The sequence below is a fragment of the Falco cherrug genome, chromosome W (genome assembly GCF_023634085.1).
Source record: "Falco cherrug isolate bFalChe1 chromosome W, bFalChe1.pri, whole genome shotgun sequence".
Taxonomy (NCBI): domain Eukaryota; kingdom Metazoa; phylum Chordata; class Aves; order Falconiformes; family Falconidae; genus Falco; species Falco cherrug.
The window spans coordinates 15,730,682-15,744,282 of record NC_073719.1 but is presented as its reverse complement, the minus strand read 5'-3'; positions in this window follow the sequence as shown (position 1 = coordinate 15,744,282).

Genomic DNA, 13,601 nt, shown 5'->3' with positions numbered 1-13,601 from the left:
ACCGTTATGATAATCCACCTATAAATAAATAAATTTAAATTTTCTTATGAAAATTTAAGAAGGCGAAATACAGGATGTTTTGTAGTAATTCAAAAAAAGGTCAGGCTTTGCCTGAAATACAAATGAAACCTAAATTTTGAAAAAGGAAAAAGGGAATAATAAACTGCAAAGCAAAAAAAAAAAAAACAACCACCCAATTGTGAACCAACTGTACTCTACTGTTCTCAAAATTTGACAACTGTTATCCAACGCCTCTTCCGTGAACAAAGCGCCTCCTTCTCTAGGCATACTGGAATACAATTGAAAAGAAGCAGAAAATAAGACAAAGAGTTTAATTCATTATTTAATAGACCTGTTTCAAGAGCCTTCTCAGTGTTCTTAACTCCATTTCTAAATTCCTAGACTGTAACTCAAGTTTCTGTTTCTCCTCCATCTCTTTACAACATTGATCTTCTTTCCTTCGGAGGTCTTCTCTCCTTTTCTCACACAGCACTTCTACTCTGAGCTTCTTTTCTTCTTCTTGTTTCAAAGAAGATCTGGGATTTAACGGAGTATTTGAGAAACAAAAGCACTGATATAAAAGTAGATATTCCACATGATGAACTTGCAGAGACAACTCAAACCATAAAAAATGTTAAACGTTTTCAGAGTTCATATTTTTACTGTACTTTTCAACTTTTTAAAGAATTCTAACTTCATGCCATTGTGCATGGTATCAGTTGTACAAGATACAGAAAAAAAAACTTTGAGTGATTTATCAGTTATTTGTAAGTTTGTATAGGGAAACACACACCAGTGTGCACACTTCTATAATAAAATTAAAAAAATCCATCTTCATATTACAGCCATTTTGCTGAAAAAGGAGTTTGTTGTCTCATCAGATCAAAGCATCGTAAACTTTTACTATGGTTAGTATACATTTTCTTAGTATACTGAGCATTGCCTACACATTACTGATTCAGTGACCAGAAGCAATACTGGTGAATCAGCACGCCACTTATCTATGGCAGACCCAACAATTTTTCAGCAAGCCTTCTGTAAGTCTAAAACAACTGCTGACCACAGGCAGAACAAGCAGCTTCTGTTTACTCCAGAAGGATGTCAGTGTTCAAAACCAGATTCAGAAATGCATGGGGTTTAAGCTGAATACGATTAAAAACAGTTTTAAACCCCAGTCGGATCTACCTCTGGGAGAAACTACAGCAATTTCATTTTGAAGCTGACTTACAAGGAAAGCCTTATGGAAGGTCAGCTTCTTTACCAACTGAAACAATCAGCAATAAGCACTGACATGGTAAAAAACGGTCCATGGTGTGCCCACGGTACCCAAACAAGCAAGCAGCTTTGTGTTTGATCATTATTTTGACTATTTTTTCCCATATACTCGCAACAGTGAACAAAAAAAAAAATTTAAAAAATCAAGTGTCAGCGTAAGGGAAGAACTGCCAATTGAAAGCCTGCTTTAGAAATTCTGCAAAACAAGAATCAACCACCACTAAAATTACTTGAAAGACTGACAAACGTTTGTATTTGAATGGCGTATATTGCAAGGAAAAAGCTTTACATATAACTTCTAGTGTAATTTCATAAAAAGTGTAACTTTCGAAAGTACAAATTAACGCTGCTTGGAGAATTCACTTAGAATGAAAATACTACTTCTTTATACTTGACAGATGCTTGAGGATTTTGAACACCTGCTGAAGTCAAACCCAGGCCAAGCTGGGACCGGCCTCGTCTTCCTCGTACTCCCCTCCCCCGCGCTGGGAGGCCCAACTCCCCCAGGCCCAGCTCCCGCAGCCTCCCCTCACAGGGCTGGTGCTCCTGCCCCCGCGCCAGCCCGGCATCTCCCTGCCGACCTCACACGGGCTGGGCAAGATCTCCTGGGCTGGGCGGCCAAAAACCGGACCCCGGGCTCGAGACACAGCTCAGCAAGCCCTGAGGAGGGGTGGGCACTCCCTGCCCCCAGTGCCCTGGCACTGCTGCCCCCCAGACAGCCCAGGCCGCTGCGGGCCGCCCCAGCTGCCAGCTCACGGTGGCTCCTGCTGAGCTCGCTCTCTGCCTGGGCCGCCTGGCCCTGCTGGGCCAGCTCCCCAGCCACGCCATCCCACCGGGGATCACCACGAGGAGATCTCCCCTCCCAGGCCAGGGCTCTGCAGTTGTCCTTGCTCAACTGCCTACGGTGCCTGCTGGCCACCCCTGTCGGACGTGATGTCAACAGCGATGAGAAACCTCACACCTCCGGGTCTAGCTCAGGAGTGTGGGGAAAGGGGCAATCCCAAACTTGACCTTTCCAACAAACAAACAGGTAAGCAAACAAATGCTCTAAGCTCTGGTTTGACTTGCACTGGGTGGAGTTACCAGAAATCCTAGTATTATAGGCCAACTGAAGCTGCGAGGACAAAACGAAAAAAAAACCCACACCCAACCATCTCTCAGATCTCTCTTATAAATCTGATTTCCCCGTACACACTCTCTTGCTCTTTTCTTGCTAGAAAACAAAGTTAGAACAACATCCAGAAGACTGTACGTGGAGCTGGTATCCGGACGTTTTTCCCCTCTCACATTATGTACTTCATAGCATAACTGGCCCACGGGATTCAAAAAACCCAAACCCAAAAGACTGGAAACTTCTCATCCTGTTGCCTGCACCATCGGTGTCTTTCGGAACAAAACCACTGACAAGATAATACATTATCAGACCACAATTTACATACTTAAGGCTCTGGATACCCCTTTTCCATTCCGCTTCTTGGTGAGCCAACACGGATTTCAAATCTTGAGTCTTCTCCGCTCTGAACTGTGACTCCTCCCTTTCATCTTCCAATTTCCTTACTTCTCTTGAGAGCGCTTTATTCCGATTTTTCTGACGTTCTATTCTCTGTTCATATTCAAGAAGTATGTTTTGCATTTTCAACAAAGTAGCAGAACCTGTTTTGAGACAGAAAAGACACAAAGCTGCACAAATACTGCCCAATGTATAAGCTGTTCAGTGCTTTGCTGTATTAGGTGCAGGTGGCAGGTTAGTGGGAAGGTCCCTGTGAGAAGAAGCCAGGGGTCGCCCCGTGCTGGCCATGGACGGTTTCGATGGACCCACCGCAGGGCACAGCTGAGCCTCTCAGCCGTGCTGGCAGCTCCTCAGGAAAAACAAATGTAGGAAAGGGCGAAACCACCACACGGGCAGAGAAGGGGAAAAGCATGTGAAAACCAGCCCCGCAAACGAACACCCAGGTCAGCGAAGGAGGAGGGAGAGGTGCTGCTCCAGGTGCCAGAGCAGAGATTCCCCTGCAGCCCCGGAGAGAACCATGCTGGAGCAGATACCCACAGCGCAGTGCTGCGGAGGACCCCGTGCCAGAGCAGGCGGATCCTTCCCGAAGGACCTGCGACCCATGGAGGGCCCAGGCTGGAGGAGATTTTCCCCAAAGGACTGCAGCCTGGGGGAGGACTCACACTGGAGCAGGGAAAAGGGACGAGGAAGGAGCAGCAGAGAAACTGCTACGTCCCGACTGCCGACCGCAGCCTCCCCGCGCTGCCTGGGGAGGTGGCAGGGAAGGAGCGCAGCAGAGCTCGAGCAGGGGGGGTGCCGACGTGTCCTTCTCAGGTTTGGGGTCTTTGTTTCTCACTATCCAAATGTATTTTAATCGGTGGAGTCTGTTTTGCCAGTGACAGTCACTGGGAAGTGACAGCCCTGCCTTCACACTGACCCACCAGCTTTTTCGCCCCGTTTTGTCAAGGAGGGGCAGTGGCAGCACTGGGGGGGCAGTTTGGCCTTCGGCCAAGGTTAACACTTGCCTAATGAAATTTTAGCATAGTTTAAGAGCCCTAGTAAGTGATGCTTATGTTTATATAATGCCTTGTGCACATATGCAAGCATCTTATGACAGTTGAAATTTGTTATATATATGTACTTATTATTTTTAAGCAAAGCCATTATTTTGCTGTACTCTTTGTCATTAGCTGTTGAGGGGGGTGCTGGTTGTGGCTGGGATAGTGTTAATTTTCTTCGCAGTCGCTGGTACGGGGCCATGTTTTACAGTTGTGCCGCAAACAGGGTTGGTAGCACGGGGATGTGTTCGTTATGGCCCAGCAGCGCCCACACAGAGCCAAGGCCTTTTCTGCTCCTCACCCCACCCCACCAGCGAGCAGGCTGGGGGTACGCAAGGAGCCGGGCCGGGACACGGCTGGGACAGCTGACCCCAGCTGACCCAAGGGATGTGCCATGCCACGCGGCATCATGCTCAGCATATAAAGCTGGGGGAGGACGAAGGAAGGGAGGGACATCCAGAGTGATGGCACTTTGTCTTCCCAGGTATTTGTTATGCGTGACGGAGCCCTGCTGTCCTGGAGATGGCTGAACACCCGCCTGCCCATGGGACGTGCTGGATGAATTCCTTGCTTTGCTTTGCTTGCGTGCGTGGCTTTTGCTATTAAACTGTTTTCATGCCGACCCATGAGTTTTCTCACTTTTCCCTTTCCGATGCTCTCCCCCACCCCACTGGGGTGGAACAAGTGAGTGGCTGTGTGGTGCTTAGGTGTTTAGGTGTGGCTGGGCTTAAACCACATCAAGGGGATATAAAGAAGAAAAAGCTCTTGCTGACTTTTGATGACCGCATTAGAAGGAGCTGAACTGTACTTTGCAAGAAACTGCTTCTCCAGCTCTGACTAGACAGAGAACCAATGATAACGTAAGGCACATCGGCTGGTAATGCAGGCAACATCTCAGGTTAGGTGACAGTTTCACAGCTTTTGAGGGGGATCTCTAGTCACAAAGAGATACTATATCAAAATATGAAATTAAAATACTTAGGAGTGCCTACAAAGAAATCATGTTTTAAGGGGAACTTGTAACAGCTGAAGACAGAGACTTGAAAACATACCCGTATGAACCACGCTAAGCTCTTCCAACAGCAGCATAGTCTCCTTCTAGGTTGAAGCTTGTAACCGGACATCCTCTGAAGTTGGGTCAGATGAGTGAGTTAAACCAGGGCCATCAGTTACTTCCATTTGTCTGCTGACCTACAAAAAATACAGTACTTTCTGTAATTCCACTGTCTAGTATTACAGACCATTACAAATGCAGGAATGATTCATTCTCTCCTTCACAGCCCACAGATTTGTCTCAAATACAATAAAGCTGCATACCAGCAGCAATTTGTACATCTGGTCGATCACTACATAAACACTGCTCCCATCTAAGTGATTAAAAGCTGATAGAGACTGTTTACCAAGAAACTAGTTTTACAGTACCTCGTTCCTTTCACTCCTGGTTGTTGCTGCAGGTCTAGAAAACAGAAATACATTTCAGTACTGAAATGCTTACTTTGCATTATGAGTAATACCTACCGTAGCTTTGAAAACTTAATTGCAGAACTGAATTAAACTAAAATCTGGTATAGTAACTTTGCTAGATATAGTTCAAGACTGAAACAATTATTGTGTGCTATTAATGTCTACTGGAAGGCTAATTTTTCCGCAAGATATTAAGCAAATAGTTGAAATAACTGTTCCCTAAACTTCACGCAAAGTGACAGAAATCTTACAGCTACAGACATGGAGCTCTACGGTTACGTGCATTCCCTGTTTAATACCAGGGGTTTAGCTCTCTTCAGTAATGAGAATCCTTCTCCTACAGGTCAAAGAACTGTAATTTTGGATTCTCTGGTGTCCTGGGTCTGGCTGGGATGCAGTTTGTTTTCTTCACAGCAGCCCACACAGGGCTGTGCGTTAGATTTCTGACCAAAACAGTGTTGCTAACACACCAGATTTTTAGCTAGGGCTGAACAGTGTCAACAACTTCTCTTTCGCACTTTGCCACAACCCACACAAGTAAGTTCAGGGTGGGCAAGAAGTCAGGAGGGAACAGCTGCAAGAGAAAAGGTGGAGCGGGGAGCAGGGCAAAAAATCCTGAGGTACCTGCAGTGAAAAAAACTGAGATACCTCACCCTTTTTAAACACATGAAATACTTCTATGCCTGTGCACACACTCATGTAATTAATCAGAATTTGTGCACGTGACCTCATTGTTGACTTGGCCAGCATGTTCAAAAGCACTCTAAACAAAAGTGAAGTGTTTGTCAACACAAAGCGCATCAGGTAGTCACAGGAAAGAACAGGAAAGAACAAGAAAGAACATCAGGTGGTCACACGAAAGAACAAGAATCTTCATATGCATCAGGTTTACAAAAAACCTAAACACACAACAAAAAAACAAACTTGCCTCTAGCTCTCAGGCCAATTTTTATCATTAAGTAAGTTTTATTTTCAACATTCCTTACATGCATACCTTCCTTCATCCTCAGATATTTCACTGGAAGTGCTATCGTCCGGTACTTGACCATGATTGCCACTGGAAGAGCTCATCTGCTGATGAGCCTTCTGCTTTGAAGGCTGCCTTCTACTTTTCTTTGCACCTTTGGCATTCAGGGCAATTTTACTGCATTACACAGAAAGAAAGAAAAAAAATCACCAAGTGAGTAGGTTTACAAAAAATATTTCTGTGAAACAGATATACTTAAGATGATGTCCAGAAACAACCGAGACAAAAAGTATCTATGATAAAATCACAGACTTGACTGTAAAGATCGTGGAATATGCCCAAGTATTTAAAACCCTTCCCCTAGGAGTGAGGGGGACACGTGGAATCTGAGCTAGATCCAGGTTAAGCTGGACTATACCCAATAGCCACGGTACAGAAAGCACCTAGAGCAGAGATTCCTTTGAAGGACAGAGAGAAAAAGCTCCTGCTTAGGTCTGCATAAAAATACGTGTGCCTTCTTTAGACTTTTGAGATTGGTTTGGTAATATCATCTTTTCCCCTCTCCTGACAAAGGGCATATTAACTTAATGAAAAGGAAAACACCAACTGCACGGAGATCACTAAAATCACCTAGAAAAGGGAGGAGTAGCAAACCCCAAGTTCCTACTTTTCTTTTCTAGGTGGCCTTTTCCTACAAAAATAACTGCTTTCTCCAGTCTTCAGTTCTGGTTTTGAAGATGCATTTTACCTCAGTGTTGACATGGAAATCACAGGAATTTAGGTGGGGGTTTTCTTTTGGTTTCCCCTTTTCTTTTTTTAGAGCAGGCAATAAATTTGAACCTCCATCGTGCGCTTCGTTTTGTCAAAAAAGAATTTTTCTTCATTTTTTGAGAAGCAGTGGACTACTCACTATGGCTTTCACCACTGAGGAAACTACTTCAACTACCACAGTATCAGAAAACCTAAGACACTTACATAGCACTACAAATAAGAGCTAGAGATTATTTCCTTAGCTTACCCTTTCATTGGCACTTTAATCAATTTTGAGCTCTCCCCAGATGAAAAACTCCTTTTGTCTTTTTCTTCTATCGTGTTTTCATTCTCCATTTTCAAACAGTCATTCTTCCTTACAGTAATCTTTTGTTTCATTTGCCAATTAGTGATGTTATTTAATTTATCCACACACTCCTGTTTTGCCACCGCCTGCACTTTTGAACATCTTTGTTTGCTTTTTTCCTTCTTAACCTATAAAAACAAAGTTAAGCTTCACGTATTTCTAGAAGACAGAAACACCACATCCAAGATTGATTAATTCAGGGTTTACCCCTGAAATAATATAAAATGATCTTTTTTGTAATTCATACAGAAGCATTTTCACAAAATTACACTACAAAGTGTATTATGCCATTGAAAGTACTTTGAATTCACTCATCATGCAAGACATAACAAAAATACAGCCCTTAGAAAACAATAGTGTCTCTTAAAACAGGAACAAGAAAAAAGTGAAAACATTACTGATGGACAAAGCGTTAGGAGGACTGCACAATGTTCGTTGTAACACCACCAGAAAAAAATCAAGTGGATCTGCGAACAAGGAGAGGAAAGAAAAAAAGATCCCAAACCCACAAACACAACTGGTTTCACAGGAAAGAGGAATTTTAGTGAAAGGCAATGAAGACACACCACGCAGATAGCACAGCACATGAATTAGTAGTCAAGACCCTGTCCAGAAGCTATTTTCATTCTTTGATTCAGAATCAGAACTGATATAATTGTATGGATTTCTTTTTATGGCAATGAAGAGATAACTACTTGCACTGGAACCAAGTGCCACCTATTGTTAAACTGGAACAATAATGCATTCCGTTTTCCAAAAATGGGGAAAAAAGACAACCCTCCACTGCCCTCTTTATTCACAAGTCACCTATTCCCATTAGAACAAACCCCAGTTTGTAGGAAGCATCTTCCCGTCGTGACCAATAGCTCAAGTGAACAGGAAATACTCTGCCTGGCTCCAGAAGGCTGCGGGTCTCCCCAGGCTCTTTTACACACGCTCCATCGCTGCTATCGCTTCAGCAGCGGTTTTACCTCCCAACAGAGACTTCCTTAAAAATATGTTCTGACTTTCCTGAACAGTGGATTGTATCTCACAGTTTCATTGATTTGCACAGCAGAATCCTGCAGTTTCCGTTGAAGCTAACGAAGACTGTGTGCTTTCAAACCCAAGCACATTCAGCACCTCCACCATAACTCTGAATTAGAGCTATTGCCTAAACCACTACAGGCTGCACACGCTGCCCGTGCCAGCCCTGGCTAGCCCAGCCCTGTTTTACCGATTCATCCAGGCACTTGCATCAGTGCCTCTGACTTGGTGAATTTACACATGAGAAACCAGGCCTTTCTGACCAACACCCATGCTCTTTAACTGCACCGGTTATTTTTAAATTAATGACACATTACTAATTAAAGTGACCAAGACAAGTCAGAACTACAGCTCGGTTGTAGTCAAAATCACATGCGCCGCAGATTTTCCCTGAATTTCTTCACAGCATCACCTATGATTGCTGTTGTCAAATACATGACTGCTGCTTTCTTTTCTTTACCTGCAGAAAGCTTGGCACAACACGTACAATATTGTACAACATACAGCTCCAGCTGACAGTCAGACCAGAATGACCTTCCTGCAGTGCAGGCGGGCTGCATATCTCCAGTAGCACCCACAGCCCCAGCCTGCACTGCTTTAGAGACAGCAAAGATCCGCGCTGATGAGAAACGCTCTCATGCACATGGCATTTCACCTTGTCCATGGATTTGAAACACGGGTTGCTTCGCGAAATTTAATTGTATGGTTTTGTTCCAAGGCAAAACAGACTGTCCAACAACTTTTCACTTACACTAAAAACCATAAATCTTCACCTTCCATATGAACGGGGTACATGCCAGGATATGTACTGCTGATGAATTTTTTCGCATGTTGCTGGGGAGCAATACCTGCACGTGTTCATCTTTTTGTCCACCTCTACTGGGATTCCCTCTAGCTGGGTACGTTGCATCTCAGGGTTGTATGGAGGGGATTACCTCCAAGCAGCGGGACAGATCACCCCTGTCGCTCCTAAACTGCCTCTGCTGAGCATCTCGGTGCCTCCCACAGTGGTGGCTTGCTCAGGAAGAGGTGGCCTGTGATGGCTCCTCTCCAGTGCACATGCCCACAGGACCACCGAGCAAAGGACTATCCCACACCATCCTCCCCCTCTCTGAGAAAGAAAGCACGTACCTATCTATGGCTAATCTCCCTTCTGAAGCAGTACAGCTCAGCTGAGACCTCAGACTGCTTTTCTGCAGCACCTGGGATTCTTACCAACACTGTCTCCATGGACTCTACCCGGACTCAGTTTTGTGCAGAGGAGGTGTTTACTGCCGCATGCGCAACAGCAACGGCAAGGGCAGGCAGCGCAGCGATCTCCTGTTACCGAACGTGCTGCTCTGGGACTCCCAAACAGGCGGCCAGTTATAGCCCTGGCAAAGTTCTCCAGCAAAGCCACCCCCGATTTGTACCCACCTCAGCTGTACAAACACGGTGTAACCAGACGCGCAGCGGCTCTTTACCTCCAGCACTGTATGTCCCTTTCCGTCCCACGTCACCACCACCTGCAAAAGCGCTCACGGAAATGAGCAAACCCCACCCGCCAGAAAGAGGCAGGGCTTTCAAAGGGAAGGAGGGTATTCAATGGAAGCTGCAGATGTGCCCTGCCTGGAGAAGGCACCACTGGCAACCCCTCCTCTGTGAGAGCTGGGGAGATGCAGAGGGGGAGGAAGGCAGGCGTCGGGGAGGAACTAGAAGCCCTGGTTTGCTACTGCTGCAGTAGCCCTGGCTGTGGGGACAATACAGCTCGCCATGAAATGACGATCAACCAAAATATTTCAGAGGGGCACAGCAGGGAGCACAAGCTGCTGGGCGTCAGCAAAGGGCTGTGCTCAGCTTCTCTGCGGCACGTTGTCATAGGCAAGGTGAACACGAAGCACAGGGAGGATCTGCAGTTCTACCTGCCTTGCAGGGGCTTGGCCTGAGCTCCCCCTTTGCAAACCAAGTCACCCTCCCACCACACCGCACAATCTCTGCTTCATGTACGTCCCAGCAACTGGGGTACCACATGCAGAGAAATCTGAGAGGTCCCCCCTGGTCACAGCTCTAGTCATCACTGGTTCCAACAACTTCTGATGCTCAGGGCGTCCCCTGCGCCCTGGGTCCTCCCTCCAGGCGCCCCTCCTCCTCTCCATTTGCCCTGGAGTAGACAACATCACACCCATCCTGGGGAGATTTAAGCCCCAAAGAGCTCAGAACTGCCTGAAGCCAGCACAAAAGCCTACCTTCTCTCTGAGAGTTGCAATGTCCTTACACCCTCCCTGTCCTTCCCGTCTCGATCAGAAACCAAACAGGGGAAGCGGTGCACGCAGATACACAGAGAATACTGAATGGGACACACTGGCTCCTCTTCCAACTCCTTTATTGTCTCAAAGGTGTTTTCATTCTGTTGGAGGAAAAAGAGAGAAATATGTAGAGTCCCCAGGTTTATCCCTGGTAAGCACTTTCACATGTTCATTTAGTAAAGCAGATTAGATTGATTCCTCAGATCTTTTTTTTTTTTTTTTTGGGGGGGGGGGGAGGGCGGGGGAGGAGGGGATTATAATGAACTCATTCAGTTTTTAAATCAGGCTTAGGAGCCACGACTCACTGGCTACGAATACATGTACACACATGCGTGTACAGGACAGCACAGAATACTCTATTTACTCATATGCCTCTGAAAAGACATTTTTTTTCTATTATTTGTTGTTCTCTGCATCATTTATGGCTGGACTGCATGGACAAGATGGTTTTCTTAATTCTGTGAAAACACTTGCATCTATTGATGCCTGCACCTCTAAACATAGTGATAGGTCATACAGCCAAATCTGCAAAGCGGATTACTGTTCTTACACCATTCTGGGCATAGCAGGCATACCCATAGAAACACCCCTGATGGCCTAATGGTCATGCCTATTTACACATTTATTTCTGCTATTTCATCCTCTGTAAAGAACAAGTGCTCCTTTCCTCGACCTGTCTCAGAACAAATCTGAATACTTAAGGAATTAAAACAGATGAGTCGGCCAAAGGAAAATTTAAACATACTTACTTTAACAATGCCAAGGAGTTATTACTAAAATACAAGCACTTTGACAGCAGGTATCTTACCAGTGCTGTGCAAAGTGACACAGAAAAGCCTCAAGAAAAATCTACTAGAGTTTGGGTCAATCCACTAAATCCCAGCACAATGGCTCAAGGGTAAGGGCACTTCAAAACAGAATGTGTCCTGAATCAAGTTAGGAAGAAGACAAAGAGCATATCCTGCTGGGAAGATCATTAACTATTAGGAAAACTCGACCAGGCTACTATAAATTTGTCCCAGGTTAGAAAAGGCCAAGAATCTTTCAAAGGACACTACAAAAAAATAACATTTAAGACAAAAGGCAGTGTAGGACCAAATGGAATTAAAAGGAGTCCTCGAAAGTAAGTCTTTCCGTAATAAGCAAGCAAGGCTAATAACAATCTAGGGCATAGAAAAGATTAGCTCAGCACCAGGATGCACAGCAGATAGGAGAGCAAATTAGTTCTGTCTTACCAAAAGGTAAATGGGGGGGGGGGGGGGTGGGTGGGTGTGGAAATGCAGTACTTAGTGTTTCTCTTTATTTTTCCTGCATCTAATTTTTAACTGTTAAGAGAAATAACACAAAAGCTTTATTTTTGCTAATGCCAGGCAACCAGAATCTGGAATTTAAATTAATCCTTTACACACTGCCATTTGGGGATCATTTCTACCAGATCCAACAAGGATACAAGGCATAGGACAAGAGGAAACGGCCTCAGGCTGCCCCAGGGGAGGTTTAGATTGGACATTAGGAAAAAATTCTTCACTGAAAGGGTTGTCAAGGACTGGAACCAGCTGCCCAGGGAAGTTTCAGGGTGGCCTCACCACCCCTGGAGGCATTTCAAAGAGGTGTAGATGTGGTGCTCAGGGACACAGTTTAGTGATGGACTTGGCAGTGTTGGGTTAATGGCTGGACTCAATGATCTTAAAGGACTTTTCCAACCTAAATGATTCTATGATTCTATGCTGTTCAAAGTGACCTACAGTCTTCCTTCAAAAAAGAGGGTTTATACTGCTGTTTCAATTGTTCTGGTTATCGGGTAATCCAGCCTCATAGCACTCTTTAAATTAAAGTTTACAAGCACCGAGATATTCCCCAGTGACTGCACTTTAGCTAGTTTGATATTAAGCTAGACATTTTTCTTAACGTGATTAGCAGCATACCTCAAGCTATGTTTGAACATATATTCTTAGGTGAATGGGAGATACTACCAGCTTTTCATTAGACAGAACATATGAGTATTTTAAAAAGCCAAACTCTTAACAGAATACACAGCACAAGCATGTCTTTCTGCCAAGATATTTTCTATTAAGCAAATCAAATGCATATGTTCGGTCTCTCCCTCTTCTGTCCATACTTAAAATCCAGGCAAATTTGCAGAACAGCGCAAAGAGCAAGGTGTTAGAACTTAGAGAGAAGACCCACAACTTCTCTCGCACATGCTCTTCTGCTACCGGTAGCTACGTGCTTACCTTTGCACTCACATTTGTTACACAGCACACTTTGGTGCCCGGGAATTTGATTGATTTAGATTCGCCCTGACAGAAGGAAACCTTTTTTCTTAACCGTTTGACCTTGTTTCACTTCTAACTGGAAGATCAGTCCTGCCAGGAAGGAGAGGTGAAACCTCACGACAGCTGGAGGGTGAATAATCTCTCTTCAAACTCTAAAACTCTGCGTATCAAGTTTCCTTTACAATTTGTACTCCACCGGGCTATTAAAAATCTATGAAAAGCACAGCAAGAAATCAAGCCGACCGCCAGTACAGAAGGTGCCAGCAGCTCCTCCTCGTTTCGCGAAAATCCAGCCCTCACCCTGAGGCTGCGGGACCAAATCCTGTGCAGCTGGAAGCGGCAGCGAGCCCTGGCCCCGGGGAAGGGCAGCTCAGCACCCTGCAAGGACGAGGCGCATCGCTCCGCTCCCCGCCACCCCGGGATGCCACACAGCCCCGGCGCCGGGCAGCGGCGGCAGCACGGGCTCGCTGACGGTAACGGCGACCCTCCTGCCTCCCCCGAACGCGTAACGAGAGGCGAAAGCACCGTCCGGGCCGGCGGGCAAAGCACCTGGAGCCGCATCTCCCACCCCGGCAGGCCCGCCACCCGCCGGGCCGCCACCCCCCTCGCACCCAGACGGGGGGCGAGCCCCGGGAAGGGCCGCT